At 41.4% G+C, this 19,011-nt stretch overlaps 1 protein-coding gene across 1 annotated transcript in view; it reads left to right on the forward strand.

Annotated features, from left to right (window-relative positions):
• Positions 1 to 19,011, forward strand: part of LOC134360282 (BAH and coiled-coil domain-containing protein 1-like) — a 451,521-nt gene that overhangs the window by 377,271 nt on the left and 55,239 nt on the right. The window lies entirely within an intron of this gene.

A 19,011-nucleotide genomic window follows, 5' to 3' on the forward strand; every position in this document is an offset into this window, starting at 1 on the left:
TGAGATCCGTAGGTGATGCATCACACAAAGTAATTAATTATATACATGTTTTGCAAAAGATGAATTGGTCTACGCATATACTCAGAGAGGGATATTATAAGATTTTTGAGTTCTGTAGAAAAGCCTTGCAGAAGACTTTTCCCCTTCTCTTCCTCAGTTCCCCTCCCCCACTGCTCTGCCTGACCTTTGCGTTGGGTGTAATGGTTGAATTACAGCTCAGAAAGTGCGCGATGCTGGTCTAAGATTATTAGCAAACACAGGCAGCTGTAAAGGAGGAATATGAATGGGAAAGGTAATCAGATGTGTCATCCACTTTGCAGGAATGTAATCTACATCCTGGCTAAAGCCCTAGAGATTCATCAAGGCACAGTTCATGTCCACAAGTCCACCAATGCCCTTTTCCTTCTGATTGCAATGCTCGTTTGTGATCAGAAATATTTCTAGAATCAACAGTGGAGAAGAAGTTCATAAAGGGATGTTCTGACCCAAGCAGAAGCAACAGTGAGGATAATATTTAAAGAATAATACCTTGGACCTTAAATTAGTATTTAAAAGCAAGGATGCAATGCAGAGGCTTTATATGGCATTGGTCAGATTGCACTTGGAGTATTGTGAGCAGATTTAGACCCATTATCTAAGAAAGGATGTGTTGCCAGTGGAGAGGATCCAGAGGAAGCTCATGGGAATGAAAGGATTAACGTATGAGGAACGTTTGATGGCTTTGGATCTGCTCACACTGGAACTTAGAAGAATGAGGGACAATCTCATTGAAACCTATCGAATATTGAAAGGCCTAGATAGAGGGGAAGTGAAAAGTATGTTGCCTATAGTGGGAAAGTCTAGGACCCAAGGACACAGCCTCAGAATAGAGGGATGCCCCTTTAGAACAAAGATGAGGAGGAATTTCTTCAGTTAGAGGGTGATGGATTTGTGGAATTCAGTGCCACAGACAACTGTGGAGGCCAAGTCTTTGGGTGTATTTAAAGCAGTGGTTGATAGGTTCTTAATTGATAAGGGTGTCAAAGGTTACAGGGAGAAGGCAGGAGAATAGGGTTTAGATCAATAATAAATCAGCCTTGATGGAATGGCAGAACAAACTTAACGGGCCAAATGGCCTTACACTGCTCCTACGTCTTATGGTCTTCTGACTGAAAATACATATAACTTCTTTTTCAAGAAGGAACGTTATAGGATATAGAAAATGACAAGCCACCTTTGCCAAACAGAGCTGCTGTTTAATGGCAATCTTTCCTGAAGTGATTGAAATCCTAAACTCTGCAATTTCTTTCTGAACTCTCTCCACCTCTCCTTCCTCCTTCTAATATTCTCGATGTCCTTGACCAAGCTTTGAACCCTCCTGATATCTTAAGTAAAACCAGAAAACGCTGGAAATATTCTGCAAGTCAGGCCACTCCATTGGGAAGGGAAACAGAGTTAATGTTTCAGTTGAAGAGCCATCAGGCTGATCTGGGAAGGAGAGAAAAGAAGCTTGTTAAAACTGCAGGGAGGGTGAGGCAGACGATAGGTGTCTATTAGTGCAGGGGTAAAACTTTGTGACCATAGTGATAAGATGCAAACAAGACTGAATGGGGAGAATTTAGATAGCGAGAACATAGACAAATATCTCAAGTTCAAGTTCAGTATCAAGTTTATTTTCATCTGGCTATACAATACAATACATACAATACCACACAATGTTCCTTTAGACCAAAGTGCACACACAACACATATACCATCCACAAATAAGTTAATATAAAATAATTCAAAATGCATGTGAATTGTGCAGCACAGGTAAACATTGAACAGTACAGTAAACAGTAAACAGCTCGCTGTTCTAGTGATGAGATCTCGGTGGTGGCAGGGTATTCATTAGTTTCACAGCCTGAGGGAAGAAGCTGTTACCCAGTCTGGCAGTCCTAGTCCTGATGCTCCTGTACCTCCTTCCTGATGGCAGTGGGTCAAGGAGATTGTGGGATGGGTGGTAGGGATCCTCAACAATGCTTTGGGCCTTTTGTATGCAATGCTCCTGGTAAATGTTACAAATAGGGGTGAGGGGACCCTGATGATCCTCTAGGCAGTAAGAAATCTGTAAGGAATTGTAAAATGCAGAATAGGAAGACATGCCTGGCAGGTCCAGCTGGGCAGATCCTTCATCCCCAGAGGAAAAAAAAACTAAAACACAAGAGGTTCTGCAGTTACCGGAAATCTTGAATAATACACTTAAAATGCTGGGGCGATCTCAGCAAGTCAGACAACATCTACGGAGGGGAATAAAGAAACCAAACAAGCTGACCCTGATTGAGATACCAAGTCCTCCGAATTTGCAGAATTCTATATTGAGTTTAGAAAGCTGCAACTGCTGTTTCTGAAATCTGCGTTAAAGCCAAGGATCAACATGTTGGAGTGGGAGGGTGACGGGGGTTGCAGGCAAAGGAAAGCTCACGGTTCCCTCTGAGGATTGAATACAAGTGCTTTGCAAGGCAGTCAACCAATCTGCGCTTGGTTTCTCCTTTCCTGGACTTCTCCGGCTTCATCTCAGGAGATGGGCTCTCTACTGACATCCATTACAAGTCTGACAACTCATGTTCTGATTCAGATCCATTTATTTATCACATTGGATATCAAAGCCCACAGTGAAGCGTTAACAACCAGCTCAACCGAAGGATGTGCTGGGACCAGACTGCAAGCGTTGCCACACTTTCCAGCGCCAACATAGCATTCCCACAATGCTTGGCAGAACAACACAGAACACAACAAAATGGAACACACCAAGCAACAAAGCAATCCCCTTTCCTCTTTCCCACCCACACATCTGGACAGTCCTCCAAATGAAGGTTAGATGCAGCCTGACCTACTGAGTATTTCAACTATCTGCAGTTCTGCTGATTTTTTTTTTACTTACTCCTGATATTTCAATCCTTGGTGTTGTTACTTGAATAAAGTCACTGGAGAGACACTGAAGCTAATGGCTACGGAAGTGTTTTATTCAGCAAAATGAAACACTCTTGGAGGAAGAGGCCTGTTTCTCCCAATATTACATGACATTTTATATGCTAAAGATCAAAGGCAGCAGCAGGACAATTCTATAGTTCCAATGTATCTACAATGCTTCCTTTGAATTACATATCATTTTCACTCCTTCTTCTTCACATCCACACTCCAGACACCCAAAATGAATGTTAATCAGTATTGTCTGGTTGTCAATTAACTGGCGCCAACAGCAATAGGAAACTATTGTCCAGGGCTGCATTTTAAGTTTCATCTACATCCACGTTCTGGTCTAAAGATTGGTTGCTGAAGTTAATATTTGCCATAGACCCTAACTCCAGAATACGCCCAACACTAACAAATTTTGTGCATTGTTTCTGTCTATAACCTAGAGTGTTTTCTTCAATTAATGGACTTGTAGAAAATGTGTTTTGCAGTTGTAAGTCAGTTGAATGATCAAAATGCAAGCAAGTGTGCCTAGAATCCATATTATTTCAATCGTATTGATTGCCGGTGTTATCGAGAGCATATTAACCTCATAATGAGAGGCCGGATAATGGATGTCAAACTGACCCATAATTTGCGATGGCAGTGGTAGTTGTTTCTGAAAACAGATTATTCACAGGCAATAAGGTATGTGGAAGTAGGAGGGAAAGATCACTGTTTAGAGCGTTTGGGAATCAGCCCACAAATGAGCCACATTGCTGGTCATAAATTACATCAGCACGTCACTGCCATTTCACTGACATAGCTATATCAGCTTCAGCCACAAAGCTGTCTGTCACACAGATGCACACTGCTGGTGAAAAGCTCCAATAACGAGCACTGCACACGTTAGAACCAAAACTGAAAGCATATGTTCTCCCAAGGACACCATCGTCTGGGGCTCCCTCCGCTTAATTGTAGCAACAGAAAAACAACATCGGCTCTTGTGCAAATCAGAGTTCAGAGCAAAGTTGTACATAGATGTCTCAAATGCCCATAGAGTGTGTGGAAAGAGGAGCTTAACGAAATGGCAAGTTTTGTGTCACTTTCTCCCCTGGTGGATGCCCCAGTGCAGCTCAGTGTTGAACTCCAGCCTTGGATTCACCAGGTATTTCAGGTATTGAATCCCTGAAGCTGTTCCAGAACCACCTGCAGCCAGGCACTCTGACTCCATGCTGTGTATCTGCCTCACAAGATCTTTGAGTTGTTTGTAAAAGGATATCCAGGAAGACTTTGTTGCAGATATGCATGTGTGATGGAAGCTGTACCTTGCAACTTGGCAGAGTTTTACCATCCTCTTTTCACTAGTTCAGGAGCTTGAAGACTCGTACGGCCAGATTTGGGAACAGCTTCTTTCCAACTGTGGTAAGACTGCTGAACGGATCCTGACCCGGATCTGGGCCGTACCCTCCAAATATCCGGACCTGCCTCTCGGTTTCTTTGCACTACCTTACTTTCCCTTTTCTATTTTCTATTTATGATTTATCATTAAAATTTTTATTATATTTACTATCGATTTGTACTCCAGGGAGCTCGAAGCGCAGAATCAAATATTGCTGTGATGATCGTACGCTCTAGTATCAATTGTTTGGCAACAATAAAGTAAAGTAATAATAGGTTTCTTCCCTATTGTCCTTCCCTTTGAAGTTGCCATCTCCTTGCATATTTCCTTATCAGTATGGTTGCTTGCACAGATCAGCAGAAAGGAACATGTCACATAAAAGGTACATTTTCTTCTATGACATGTTCCCCTTTGCTGATTCGTGCAAGCAATGTTGAGTTATGAATGCGTGCCAGGGAAGCCTGTTCTCATCCTTACCGGATGTCCACACGTTAGGGACAGGATACTTGGTGATTTGAACCTTTAGAGCATGAACTGAGAGCCATGGCAATTCTCCCATCATACCTTCCAGGTACTGTCCAGCCCAGATGTTGAAATGTCAAGTTCTCCTTGGTAAAAAACAACCTAGACAAAATTGTTGTTGTGCAATCGGTTAATGACAAAATGAATGAAAGTGAGTGGGTTGGCATACTGGTCAGTGGACACGCAGAGCCATAGAAAAGTGCATCACAGAAACAGGCCCTTCAGCCCATCTAGTCCATGCCGAAACTATTTAAACTGCCAATTCCCATCAACCTATTCAAACTTTGCTTAAACATTGAAATTGAGCTCTCATGCACCACTTTCACTGGCAGCTCATTCCACACTCTCACAGCCCTCTGAGTGAAAAAGTTTCTCCTCATGTTCCACTTAAGATGTTCACTTTTCACCCTTAACCCATGACCTCTGGTTGTGGTCCCACCCAACCACAGTGGTAAAAGACTGTTTGCATTTACCCTATCTATACCCTCTGAATTTTGTATACCTCTTCTAAATCTCTTCTCAATCTTCTACGTTCTAAGGGATAAAGTTCTAACCTATTCAATCTTTCTTTGTAACTTCTTTATAAATGATTTCAGACCAGACAAAGTTTATTGGCTGGTCTGCTTACTGGAGGAGATTTACATGGATGGAATCCATGTTTAATTCATTCTTGTTGGGAATAGAGCCATATTATAAACTACCCTAAGCTTTACTCCACTTTTTATTCTGTGTTTTTGTTTAAAGAAACTGGTTAACATTACTTTGTATTGTTTCCTGCTCTATTTGTGCTCAGAATTCCAAAAAGAACAAAATACACTACTGAATTAACAGAGAAAAATTTACATGAATGCAAAGCAGGATAACCACTTCAAAAAGCTGCCATTGTTAAAAACCAAAATTCTTGTGAGACTGAAGCTGAAGCAAAGGAAAGAGAAAAGTCTGGATCTTGTATTTGACTCTGTAATGGTAGTCAAATATTTTTTTTGTTCTTGTTGATGCTGAGTTTTCAAACTGGAGAGCACTGTTTCCCAGCACAAGCATCTCTTATCATTGAAAACACTTGCTGGTACGTTATCATAAACAGAAGAGTTTTAGGAGATGATGGAAATATCGAGCAACTCACAAAAAAAAATGCTGGACGAACTCAGCAAGTCAGGCAGTATCTATGGAGGGGATTAAACAGTCTGGGCGGAGACCATTCATTAGTTCCCACCACATCCTCCAAACTTCTTATTTTGGCTTCTGCCTCCTTCTTTTCCAGCCCTGATGAGGGGTCTCAGCCAGAAACATCGACTGTTTATTCCGCTCCATTGATGTTGCCTGACTTGCCGAGTTCCTCCAGCATTCTATGTGTTTTACTGGTACATTAACACCTTTTTCTGTAAGACTTGAGTAAAACTCTGATAATCCATTGTCCAACTGTTTGGAAATCCCACCAGTTCAGCAAATGGCTCACCAGATGCTGATTCATTTGCTCCCTTTAAACTCACCAGTAACTGTGGAAAACTGAGGAATGTAACTTGTCAACCTAAACCTCAACAGTTCAGACATGCTGACCGCTCTGGAACAAGGATGGAGGTATTCCTTTGTTAAAGACTTAATTTTAAAATAATTTTATTTTTACAATTTCAAGCTGTTAACTAAACATGCCATCCTCCTGGTATAGAATGCATTCCAACCCTGCAGTCCCCACCCATCCAGGAAAGCCTCCAGCTTGCCACTACAGGACTATCCTGGCATCCATGTAACCTTGACAATGCCACAGATAGTTTGCAAGGGCAGGCACAGGACACCGGCAAATGGCCGCACAAGGAAGGCAAGGCCAATGATGACTTGTCCCTCTCTGCATCCGGTGCCAAAAATTGTTTATCTATGGTCCCACATATGAAGATTATGCATCAGGCAACAGCAAAGAAGATCAGACTTCTGTCTTTACCAATGAAAAAACTTGGTGCTGTAAATTGAGAGTGCACGGCTGATTTTAGAGTGAATTTTGTTTGCTTCAACCAAGGAAGTCTCTTCCTTTTACTTCAGACTCAAGCAAACCCTGAGAATGAGTTACTGTCCAAGAATAGCAAAACTGCTTTGCAGCTCCATCACTATTCTGGTATAAATGGACCTACTAGGGTGCTGCAAGCTCTAGGAGGGCATTATCAAAACATACTACTATTTCGATCTAGGAACTACTGTTGAAGAATGCAATTCTGCCATTATATGGAGGCAAACAAAATTAAACACAAGTCCAGGACAATGAAGAATAAAAAGCTGGGAATCAGCATGTAGCTGAATTTTACTGTCAAGTGGATTAGAGTCTAGAGGGATTTACAATTGCTGGTACAATGCAAGTTTGAAATTATCGACTGCATTCACTTCCCCTCTGGTAATCTTTAATGGCCTTCCTCTTAATTCACTAACTTTGTTTCTGTAATTTGCCCCCCATTCAGGCAATACCATTTAACTCTGTTCAAATATGTAATTAGCATACAAGTTTGCTTCTTGCTTCCTAAAAGAAGTTCTCCCTATTTTGAACCTGACAGAGGAATTAGAGCGTTCTGCGAGGCAGCGTCTGTTTTATGATTAATCATCTGAAGGAGAAATTGCCTGCGTCAAAATAGATTTTTCTTTTACAGAGGAAAAAGGAGCCGAGAGGTTTCTAATTTAATGTAACCATTAGAATCTCAGCGTGAAGGTTCCTCCATTAGCAGAGAGTATGACGAATGGAAGGTAATGAAGCTAATACTCGGCCCTGCCTTTACTCATTAATGCCAAATATATTACAACTCTGTGTGCACGGATGAGGGAGAGTGTGTGTTTGTGTGTGTATATGTAAAGGAAGAGAGGGAGAGAGAAACGAGCATAACTAGGCAAAAAGAAAACAGAATGGAGAATGAAAATGCAGTGTAGAAAATACTCAATGAAAGACAAGAGCATCAGAACGATGAATTTATTATGGGTTACATTTGTAAGTGATCATTTCTACAAAAAAGACAAAGCAAGTTTTGGGGTAAAAAGACATCCCCACCAATCTCCTCACCTCCCCATACCAACAGACACTTACAAAAACGGGAAGGGGCTTTCTGAAACTGGTAAATGACTCAGTGACATCCTAGCTTCAAATACACGACTGCCCGAGCTCTGCACACTCACCTCCCCACCCTTACCACCCTCCCACCTCCCATCCTCCGCTTCCCCATCCTCACATCTTCCCCACCTGCACACCCGACTACTCTCTGCACCTATCACCTCCATATCCTCACTGCCATTGTCCTCCCACCTCACCTCCCTATCCTCCACCTCCAGGGCCCTCCCCACCTCTCATCCTCACTGTCCTTCCATCTCCCCATCTCCACTGCACTCTCCGTCCCCCAATTACTATCCCCAAATCCCCTCTCTGTTCCCCACCTCCCATCTAGAACCTAATACCAGACAGAAAGAGAGAATGAAGTTGATCATGGTTTAAGGTTGAATTTGTGACTCTGTGACCCAGTAAAAGCCCAGATCAACCTTTGCCATTCACTTTGTCAACTCACTTCCGTCATTGATCCCAACCCTTGTATATTACTTGGTCAGCCTCACAATGTCACTCTGGCCCAAGATGGCTTCCAGGTGATGGACATTTGAATGGATGGAAGATTGAAAAAATGGGCAAAATCAAAAGGCCAGTTTCCTGAACCAACCAGATCAGAGTGCTTGAGAGTGCTGCTGAATACAGACAAGCAAGACTTGCTCACTAGTGGAGACTGCAGAAGTTCTCCCACCATTGTGCACGCACGTTTTTACTCTCAACTCCAGGCAACCCCATATGTCAGCTTACATCATCAGTAAAATAAAAAGAAGGGGTTACTCCTCAATTATCAGACTGGGTAACCTGTAAACTTGTCATTTAAAACCATGCAAATCCCCATTATGATCCCAAGCAGAGAGTAAGATGCAGTCCACCAGCGACAATAGAAGACCTATGACATGGTGTAGGCACGTCAGCATGTTGGTTTGGAGATTCTCAAATGTAATGATAGATGTTGGATTTATCACCCAAGAACTTGGTGTAAGAACGGAATTCTACAAACCAGATTTCAGGTAGCCCAGATACCCTATTACAATACCAACCAGTCTGCCCAGATTTCCTCCCCTCTGTGTTCATCTTTTCATTCCCCACACCATTCCATGACTTGTTATATTCTCCCTCATCTTCCTGACCCCAGCTAGATCCATCTGCCCATCACCCAGTTATCTCCCCACCAGGGATCTTTCTCCATTGGCCTACCATAAGACAATAAGGCACAGGAGCGGAATTAGGCCACTTGGCCCATCAGGTCTGCTGCACTATTCAATCATGGCTAAATTTTATTTCAGCCTCATTGTCTCATCTTGTCCCCATGTTCCTTAAAATCCATTATCACCATAACCCTTCAAATTCCTTACCACCGTAACCTTTAAAATCCCTTACCTATGAACCTATGATCTCTGCCTTCAATACACCCAATGACTGACCTCCAGGTCCCTTTGTGTCAACAAATTCCACAGATTCACTGTCCTCTGGCTGGAGACATTCATCCTCAACTTAGCTTTAAAGAGACAGCTTATCATTCTGAGGATCCTAGACATTTCTACCAATGGAAATATCTTCTCTACGCCCATCCAACCCAGGCCTTTCAGGGTCCAGTGGGTTCCAATGAGATCTATCTCATCCTTTTGAACTCCGAGTACAAGCCCAGAGACATCAAACACTCCTTATACATTAAACTTTCCATTCCTGGGATCATTCATCCTCTGGACCGTCTCGAGGGTCTGCACATGCTACATTTCCTCCCCCCTCCCCCATGTCATTCCATCTGCCCATCATCCTTCCTTATCTGGTTCACACCAGCTTATGTGTCTATCTTTTCTCACCCATGTTCATCTTGCTTATTTTCCTTTATGCCCTCCTACCTCTGTTTTCATTTGTCACCTACCAGCCTGTGTCTCAGCACTCCCTTCATCTCCTCCTCTGCCCTCCCCTCCCCCTCCTGTCTCCATCTACTCCTCATTTCTTCCGCCCTCCCCTTATCTGGTTCAACCTATCACCTACTAGTCCCTATTTCATCTTCCCCTCCCACCTCTATAATCTGACCATCTCCCTCTCATTCTTGATGCAGGCTCTCTATCTGTAATGTTGACCATCCCCATCCCTCCACAAATGCTACTTGCCCTGCTGAAGTTTGTGTTTTAACTCCAGGTTCCAGCACCTGCCCTCTCTTGTCTCTCCTCATATCAGATGCAAATTTCGGATTAAATGGCAGTGTAAGCTTCCTACTATGAAGATATTGTTGGTTCCTCAAACTGAAACTCTGGCCTTCAACATGAAGAGACAATCAGGTCAGTCAGGTACACATTAATACTGAAGGAAAGGAGACTAGGACATTTTACAGATTATTTTCTACCTTTCAGTTGTTAGGATTGAAATACTTGTATCATTATTGATATGGAAATTTAACAATCAATTTTCAAAAGTTGCTGATGTTTGATGTGATGAATACTCATTGTCCCCGCTATTGTTGACTATGGAAACTTGGAAAGGGTAACAGTGGTGCCTAAAGAGTGAGAGGTGGTGGGAGATGTGGATTCTTTGTAATGTTACTCTGTAGCAAAGGTCCTGAACCTTTTTATGTTATGGACCAATACCATTAAGCAAGGCGTCCATGGATCCCAACTCTGTACCAAGGAAGTGCGGAGGGTGGGAGGTAAACTTAAGGAGCCAATCCACACATTGCAGTCAGGGCTGAATGTGAAGGAGTCCATCATGAGATACATTCTAGACTCTAAATAAATTCTTCGATCTTTCTTCATTTTCCCCCTTTCATCAGCTTGTTTCAGCACTTGTAAGTTTGTGTCTGCAAGTTTCAGATCAAAAGCTGCTGCCTGGTCTCCCTCTTACCATAATCACTGCTTTGCAGTCTGGTAGGGCGAACTTTTTTGTCAAGTTGGCTCTATAATGTAATTTTCTAATGACAGTGTTATGCTTTAAGGTATGTTTTGTGGAGAAAGATGAAGTAAATTTTGATATCACTGCAGTTCAAACTACATGATGCCAAACATCACCTTGCATGACTCACTGACACCTGATGAGATTAAAACCAGGGAAAGCAAAAGTGATATGTGTACACACATGCGCACGCGCACACACTCACACAAACTTCCAATCACAATGTAACCACACACACACACACACACACACACACACACACACACACACACACAAATGTGCGTGCTCAGAATATACCAAAACACACATCACACACTGGTCGGTAACACCCGTGCGCTAAACACACCATACACACACTTTGTACAAAAGTGTAACTAGTGGAACCGCTCCCTCATTGCACCAGCTAGCTAAGTTTGACCCTGACCTCCGATGCCCCCTGTGTAAAAGTTAGCCTGTTCTCCACGTGATGCTGTGGGTTCCCCCTAGTGCTCCAGTTTCCTCCAACATCTCTCTGACATGCAGATTGGTAGATTAATTGGCCAATGTAAATTACTTTTAATGTTTCAGTGAGTAGTCGAATCCAGGGGAAGTTGCTAGGATTATGTGAAGACTGAAAAGTGATTAGTATAAGCATAGGATTAGCATAAATGGGTGCTTGATGGTTGTCATGGACTCAGGCTGTTTTGAGCTGTGTAACTTTATGCCAAATACATGCACCATGCACCCACAAAGCACAGACTGTAACCACACACACATAAACACACATACACACCACAGACATATAGAGTATACACACATATTCTGTAACACATAATGCATACTACACACAAACCCCCACACACAAATTCCCACACACACACACACACACACACACACACACACACACACACAACCTGTTTATTGTTCATAATGTTTATTCCCTGTCTTATTTGAACAATCCTTTTTTGCCAGTTTCCAATTCTAATTTGGTTATAACTATACGTAACAGAGACAAGTGTAGGTCTGAAGTATGGTGAACCCCAACGTTTGTGCGTGTTGCATTGGATTTCTAGGTTCCTCCAGCATTTTGTGTGTGTTGCTTTGGATTTCCAGCTTCTGCAGAATATCTTGTGTTTAAAACCTAATGTTGTTATCTCAGTCATTTTATAGCTAATTCCTCTTGATAATTTTTCCAGCAGTTCCCCTTTAATCCTTTATTATTAATTCCAGTCTTCACCGGTTTTGTAATTTTTTTTCAGGGACAGCAAGAACAAAGACAGACAGAACCGTACCATAAATTATTGTACATTAATGATTGTTCAGGGACTGACCATACCAATGAGGAAACAGTGTTTACAAATGAAAGTCTGAAGCACACAAATCACATAATACTGATTTGAGAGGATGTAATTTCCTTTAATGTATTTATGCACATGTCTGAATTTATTTTGCTGTTTAACTCTCCTGCAGGCTAACTAGTTAGGTACAAGTGTTCACAGCTCCCACTAAACAGTATAATCAAATGCTCGACAAAATGGCAGTGGTTGTTCCTGTAAAATATGACTTACTCATTTCATGGTGATTTTGTTTTTGTTTCAGTCTGAATGTTTTTCTGGGGGAGGGGGGAGGTGGAAATAATAGCAAAGTGCAATGCTGTTGTTCTGGTTCTTGGCTTGTGAATTGAAAAACAATAAAATAATTCTCCATACTATGAATAAACAACATCTTCCATTATGGTCTTCAGGATCTTTATGAAAGATGCAGCCAGAATGTTGTTAAAATGATGACATTCAACATTTATTTTTATTAAGTTAGAACAATGTAATAGTGAAGCTAAAAACAACAGTATAATACACTGGTATGTTTTTAACTCTAAATAGATAAAACTATTTGAAATAAAAGCACAGAGCCGGGAATGACGTATGAATTCTAGTTTTATTTTTACGTCAGTGAAGCACCCACATATGATGTGGTGGTGTAATAACGTGTGCCATTCACGTACTTTTACATATAACCCATAATGAATTATGTAAAAAAAAGCATGCTTAATCAAACAATACATTTACAATATTACTGAAGTATTCAATACACCACTCTCCTCCCTGCTTAGCTATGAACTCTAACTCAATATAGACGTCATTTCAACTCATATATGTAATGTATTGGCCTCTAGTCATCTTGGCTGCAGCTACTATATGGACATCCAGAGCTAATAAATTTTAAATTGTCCTATTCAGGCTCAACCATTTAATTGCTGTGGAGAATTTCTTACACTTGTGTGATAATGTCTTTCCTGACAAGTGGGAGGGCAGAAGAGACTTGAGGCTGTGAAACAATTTCAGGTTTGGGCCCTCCTCCATGGTGGTTGGAGAAATTGACTCCGGGACTGTAGGAAATAGTTCTGATGGCTCTGGACACCTTTCTTCTCTAACAATCCACTCTGCTCTCCTCAACTAATCTATGTGTTGTCTCCAGATGATATCTGACGTAATCTCCAATGTGTAAGAGAGTGGTCCAGTTCTGTCCTTAATCTTTCTCAGTACCCACTTTTGATCAATGCTGTAGACCCTCTCCATGACTGTTTTCCAGGAATGAAACATCGAACCTCCTTGTTTGAGGAGCCCACAGTTTGTCTCAGCTGTTTGTCCTGCATACACTCCTTCTGAGTTTGGGTATGAGGAGCTCCAAGCGTGCACGCTGAGGATGAATCAGTAACAGCATAGCTGGTGACTTGTTGGTTGTGGAGTGCGCTGCATTGTGATATGCAAGGATGACATTGGCAAACTTCTGACTCAGTGTCAGTGATTCAGTGATTCTGACTTGGTTCTCTGCTAGCACTGCTCATTGTGCGTTCTTTAGACTCCGGACAAACATTTTCACCAAGCTATTTGTAGCTGGGCGATACAGTGCAGATGTAATATGTCTTATTCCATTCATTTTCAGGATAGATTGAAATAGTTCTGCAACAAACTGTGGTCCGTTGTTACTGACTAAGTGTTCTGGAACAGCAGTATCAACAGTATGTGAGACAGTAGTGCAGACTATTGGGAACACTTCTGGCCACTTTGTAGCTGCATCCACCACAACAAACAAATTTGTGCCAGGTATGGTCCAGGAAAAAAAATCAATCCTCTGCCATTCCCAGGGATGGAGAGACCTGCTTTTGGCATCTTCTTGAAGCGTTGACATCCCAAACAGTGCACAATGAGCTGCTCGATCTGCTGATCTATCCCAGGCCACCAGACAAAGCTTTGAGCCAATGCTTTCATTTTGACCACACCTAGATGACCAGCATGTAGTTCCTCCAATGCTATAGCTCTCAGCTTGGATGGTACAACAACTCTCAATCTCCACTTAAGGGAATCTCTGCTATGGGCCAGTGGGCCAGTTCACCAGTTCATCACAGCACTGGTAAAAAAAAAGGGGAAACTGAGATATCTACTGCACTTTCCAGCAATTTTCGGTGGCCTTGAAGATCCAAGACGATGTGGGTTATTTTCTAGTTTCCCTGCCACCATAGAGAGATTTTGGATTTGCATTAAGGAGAATGCGTCAAGAGGAGTGTCCTCTTTTGTATCTTTTCAGGTATTTCCTTTTCCAAGTGTAAACAGGACAATCCATCAGCGTTTTCATGGTTAGTTGTCCTCTTGAATTTGATCTTGTAAATGTGTCCTCCAAGAAACAGATCTCGTCTCTGCATTTGTGCCTCCGTTGTTAGTGGCACACCCTTCTGTGAAAAGAAAATGGACAGTTAATGATCAGAAATGAGGGTGAACTCTCTCTCCTACTATATTGGTTGAAGCATCCTACATCCAAAACCAGACTTTCTATCGATCTGTGCAGCGGTAAGGGAACATGATGTAAAGTGCATGGGGTGTTCATTTCCATCACTCAGAACATGTGACGTGACTGCACCTACACCGTAAGGTGAGGCATCGCAGGCAAGCTTTACTGGACGATAATATGTGAGTTCAGTGTCTGATGTTGTCATTTCCTTTAGCTTTTGGAAAGCCACCCCACTCTGCTTTGTCCATTGCCATTTCTTTTGAATTTTCAGTAATAAGTTCAAGGGACGGAGCACAGTGGCAAGGTTTGGCAGGAACCTGACAAATCCTAAAAAGGACTGCAACTGTGACATGTCCTTTGGCCTTGGCGCATTCGCCTCTGCTTGAATTTTCTCAGCACACCTCTGTAAATCGTTGTGCATCAATAGTGTGAGCACAGTAATGGATGCTAGGTTTAAAGAATTCACACTTGTTGCATGGAGCTCTAAGCCCGCAATTTAATCCTTTTAACACTGTCTTGAGATTTTGGAGATGTTCCTTGCCATCCTCATTGGTAACAATGTTGTTATCCAAGTAACACTGAGTGCCTGGGCAACCTCACAACACCTAGTCCATAGCTTTCTGTCTGAGTACTGGTGCAGATGCTACTCCAATAATAAGCTCATTAAAATGATTAAACCCATTGTGTGTGTTTGTGGTGAGAAACACTTTGGCTTATCTCCCATCTTCATCTGTAAGTAGGCCTTGGCCAAGGCCTCTTTGCTGCAGTGTTCCCCGCAAGGCGTCATCCAATACCTTTCTTAATTCACTTTCTGTTGACTATTTTGTAGGGGATGTGGCATGCAAGCGGTGCTTGGATCTTCAATCAAGTTGTAGTTGTCTCAGCCAATCACAACCCTACAACAGTGGCCCTCCTATGTAAAATGTGACTTGTTGGTTGTTGTACTTCACTGTAATGAATGTCATTCCCACAGGAGTTAACTTTTCTCCAGTATATGTTCTCAGTTGGATATCTACAGGCTTCAGTTCAGTATCTTTGAAATGCCTTTGAAACTCATTTTGCTGAATGACTAAAGCAGCTGAGCTAGTGTCCAATTCCACTTTAATTAATTTGCTGTTCACTTTTGGTGTAAGTCATATTGCTTGTCTATTGTTAGTCTTCGCATTGTAAATCTCAAAGCTATGCAATCCTGTGTCAATCTCATTATTATCAGATTTTTCATCAACAGTATGCAGATTAGTGCTCTTTTTGAAACTACAACTGGACTTTTTATCTTTTTCTCTTCTCTGTGCAGTCCATTTATTTTTATCTGCCTGACATGCTCTTTCTATGTGTCCTACTTTGTTGCATTTTCTACAAGCTTCGTCTTTAAACCTGTATTGGTCTGCAGAATGTGAGCACCTGCCACAATGATAATACAATTTGACCGGCCAGGTAGGCCTCCGTCCAGATGCTGCAGTTTTGTTCACGCTCACTTTCATTCCAGGCTGCACTCACTTTATTCTCTCTCTGCTGTTTCCATTGATACAGCAATTTCAACTGACCTTTTAAGTGCGAGTTGTGCTTCAGTTAGTAGCTGTTTTTGAATGCTGTTTTGTCAGATTTCACAAACTAAACAATCTCTCAGTGCCTCATTAAGCCATCACTGAACTGACAATGCTTGGACAATCTCTTCAATTCAGTCATGTAAACTAAATGGACTCCCCTTCCTTTTAATTCTGCGTGTGAAACCTAAAGAGTTCTGTAATCAACAATGTTTTCAGTTTTCAATGTTCTTGCATTATTTGTACAATACCAGCAAGCTCATTTTGGCTGGTTTGGTTGGAGCAGTCAACGTTCTAAGCACATATGCCTTTCCACCCAATGCACTCAGCAAAGATAGCTCTTGCTTCTCATTGGCTACTTCTTTGTTTCAAAACATTGTTCAATTCGCTCAGTATAAATATCCGGTTATCTTTTGTGCAATTGAACACACCTATGTTTGCAACATAGCTAGCCATTTCTACTTACTATTTTTATTTATTATCACCAAGTACTCACTGTTTATGAACCCATGAATTTTGTCCATTTCCTGCCTTTTTTTTTAACTTAACCCCCTGTCCCTTTCTGAAGAAGCACATGCTTCACTCTTCTTTTTAACTGGAATGTCTCACTGCGCTTCAACAGGTGGGTAGTTGTTCTGGGTTTGTTTAAAAATCCCTCTTGCCAGTGTTATGCTTTGTAACTCCAAGACATAAAACTAATCGGAAAAGAAACACAGAGCTGGGAATAACTTGGGTACTCTAGTTTTGTTTTACTTTAGTGAAGCACCCAATTATGATGTAGTGGCATAATAGCGCACACATACAGTATGACGTAGTGGCATGAAGACATATGTCATTCACATACTTTTACATATTGAATTGTGCAAACAACAAAGAATGCTCATTCAAATAATACGTGTACAATATTACTCAAATATTACCAAAATATTAACTACACATCACAGTATGATGCACACCAAGGATAGTGAGATAAATTCTCTATGTCTGTTTTTTCAGTAAATGGAAATCTTATTTTGCACAAGATAAGTTTGCACAAGATTTTGATCAGATCTCAAATATCATTCACATTGAAAACTGGATTTATTGAGCTGTTGATTAGAGGAAAAACAATCAAAAGTAATAGTTCAGAATGGCTGTGGAATGCTTCAGTGGCGAACCCTATTTATTTGAGAAGAGGCATTCCAAGAATGATGGCCATAATACCACCATTCATGCAGAAACTAACCAGGACTGAGAGGTGTCCGCCATTTACTGTTGATGGCAAACTAAGAACTGCACATATAATGAAATTGTTCGTGATTTTATTGTAAAGAGGAACAGCACCATCATACCCCTATTCCCAGAGGATGAAGAATAAAAATGTATTAAATTTTCTCCGGTTTTTGAATTTATCTCATCTTTCAGATGACATTCTGGTGTTCAAGTAATCTTTCCAGATGTTTCCAGATTATGAATTCTTGTCTAGCAATGGAAGAGGTATGCTTGAAATTTTGGGCATGTTTTCCTTCTGTCCTCATCCACAGATCAGGCTTGGGCAGTTTTTTTAAGCTGTACTCAATCTTTTCACCACAGGTTCTCCCAAACTCCTGGAGTTGATTAAATTGGAAATGCAGAGAGCACAATACCACAGTGTGTATAGGAGCTAATTGAGGATCTCATGGTGAATTCTTCTATGCTTCATTCACTTCTTAAAGGAGATCAATAGACAGCAGAAGTTTTATGTGGATTACTTGTAGATTCTGGCATGGGCACCCTATTGTAAAAGGCAATGATTGCACTCCCTTAGCTTCCAATTTGTCAGTGTTGCATAGGTTACATCGCTCACTGTGAAATATCCAGGAGCCACATCGTTCATTCTTTATTTATAACTCCTGTTCATCAACAGTGAATAGGGGCAGTAGCTTGGTCCGTCCTGAATCAGCCCACGGACTGAACTTGCTGCCTGCAGAGGTTGCTTAGCTGCGTTAATCTGTTCTGGATAGGAAGGTCTGCCCAAGCCAACACCCGGCCCTCTGCACCAGCAAAATCGCGTAGAATCAATACTCCTTGTTAGCGGCACAGGATGTTGGAGCTCTTCTTAGATAGTCGCAGATGTTTATAAAATCTGTTCTAATAGACTTAAATTATTTTTTTAAATAGTCAAAAATAATTAATGCTAGCAAATATTTTAAAATATTAAAATAAAGCAAAATAACTATATCATTTGCCTTCACTCATTACTTTTTCACAGGGTTGTTAAACCTACTCAAATAAATAGAGTTATTGAGCTTACTAACGTAATGCCAAACAGGATGTGTCAACATTTGACCTCCAGCTTGTCTCAGACTTGGCTCTGAAATGTGGGGAAATCTGAGGCCAAGAAGTACGTGAATGGCTGATGCAGGCTAAATTAACTCTGGGATTGAGGGCAGCTGACCAATCTGCACTTGTGACCAGGAATGCCAGCCTGGAGGGTGACACTGAGATCCCACACTGAAGCCATCTGCAAGCATCTTTGATCAATCATGTCAAGATGGAGGTGTCTTCTTCTAGATGCATCATTGACGTTGAACATTTTAGAGTTATTTCCCTGAAGGAGAAAGGCATGCAGTTAATAGAGCTCATCATCTACTTTCACCGTGAACCATGAATTGAAAGCATCTTTCAGCAATACCCTATATGATTGCTCTGACCCCATAGGAGCATTTCAGTGGAGCTCAGCCACGAAGAAGACTTAGACCAATATAAGTCTTAGTAAACTGAGTTTCAGAATCAGACTTATTATCATTGACATCTGTCGTAAAATTTGTTGCTTTGTGGCAGCAGTACAGTGCAAAACTTAAAACAAAAACATTCCTCCCTTAGCAAATAAAATGGCCGATACTTGACTGGCAGATGTTCAACACTTTCAATGTTCCTACATG

This window comes from Mobula hypostoma, chromosome 22 (assembly GCF_963921235.1).
Source record: "Mobula hypostoma chromosome 22, sMobHyp1.1, whole genome shotgun sequence".
Classification (NCBI taxonomy): Eukaryota; Metazoa; Chordata; class Chondrichthyes; order Myliobatiformes; family Myliobatidae; genus Mobula; species Mobula hypostoma.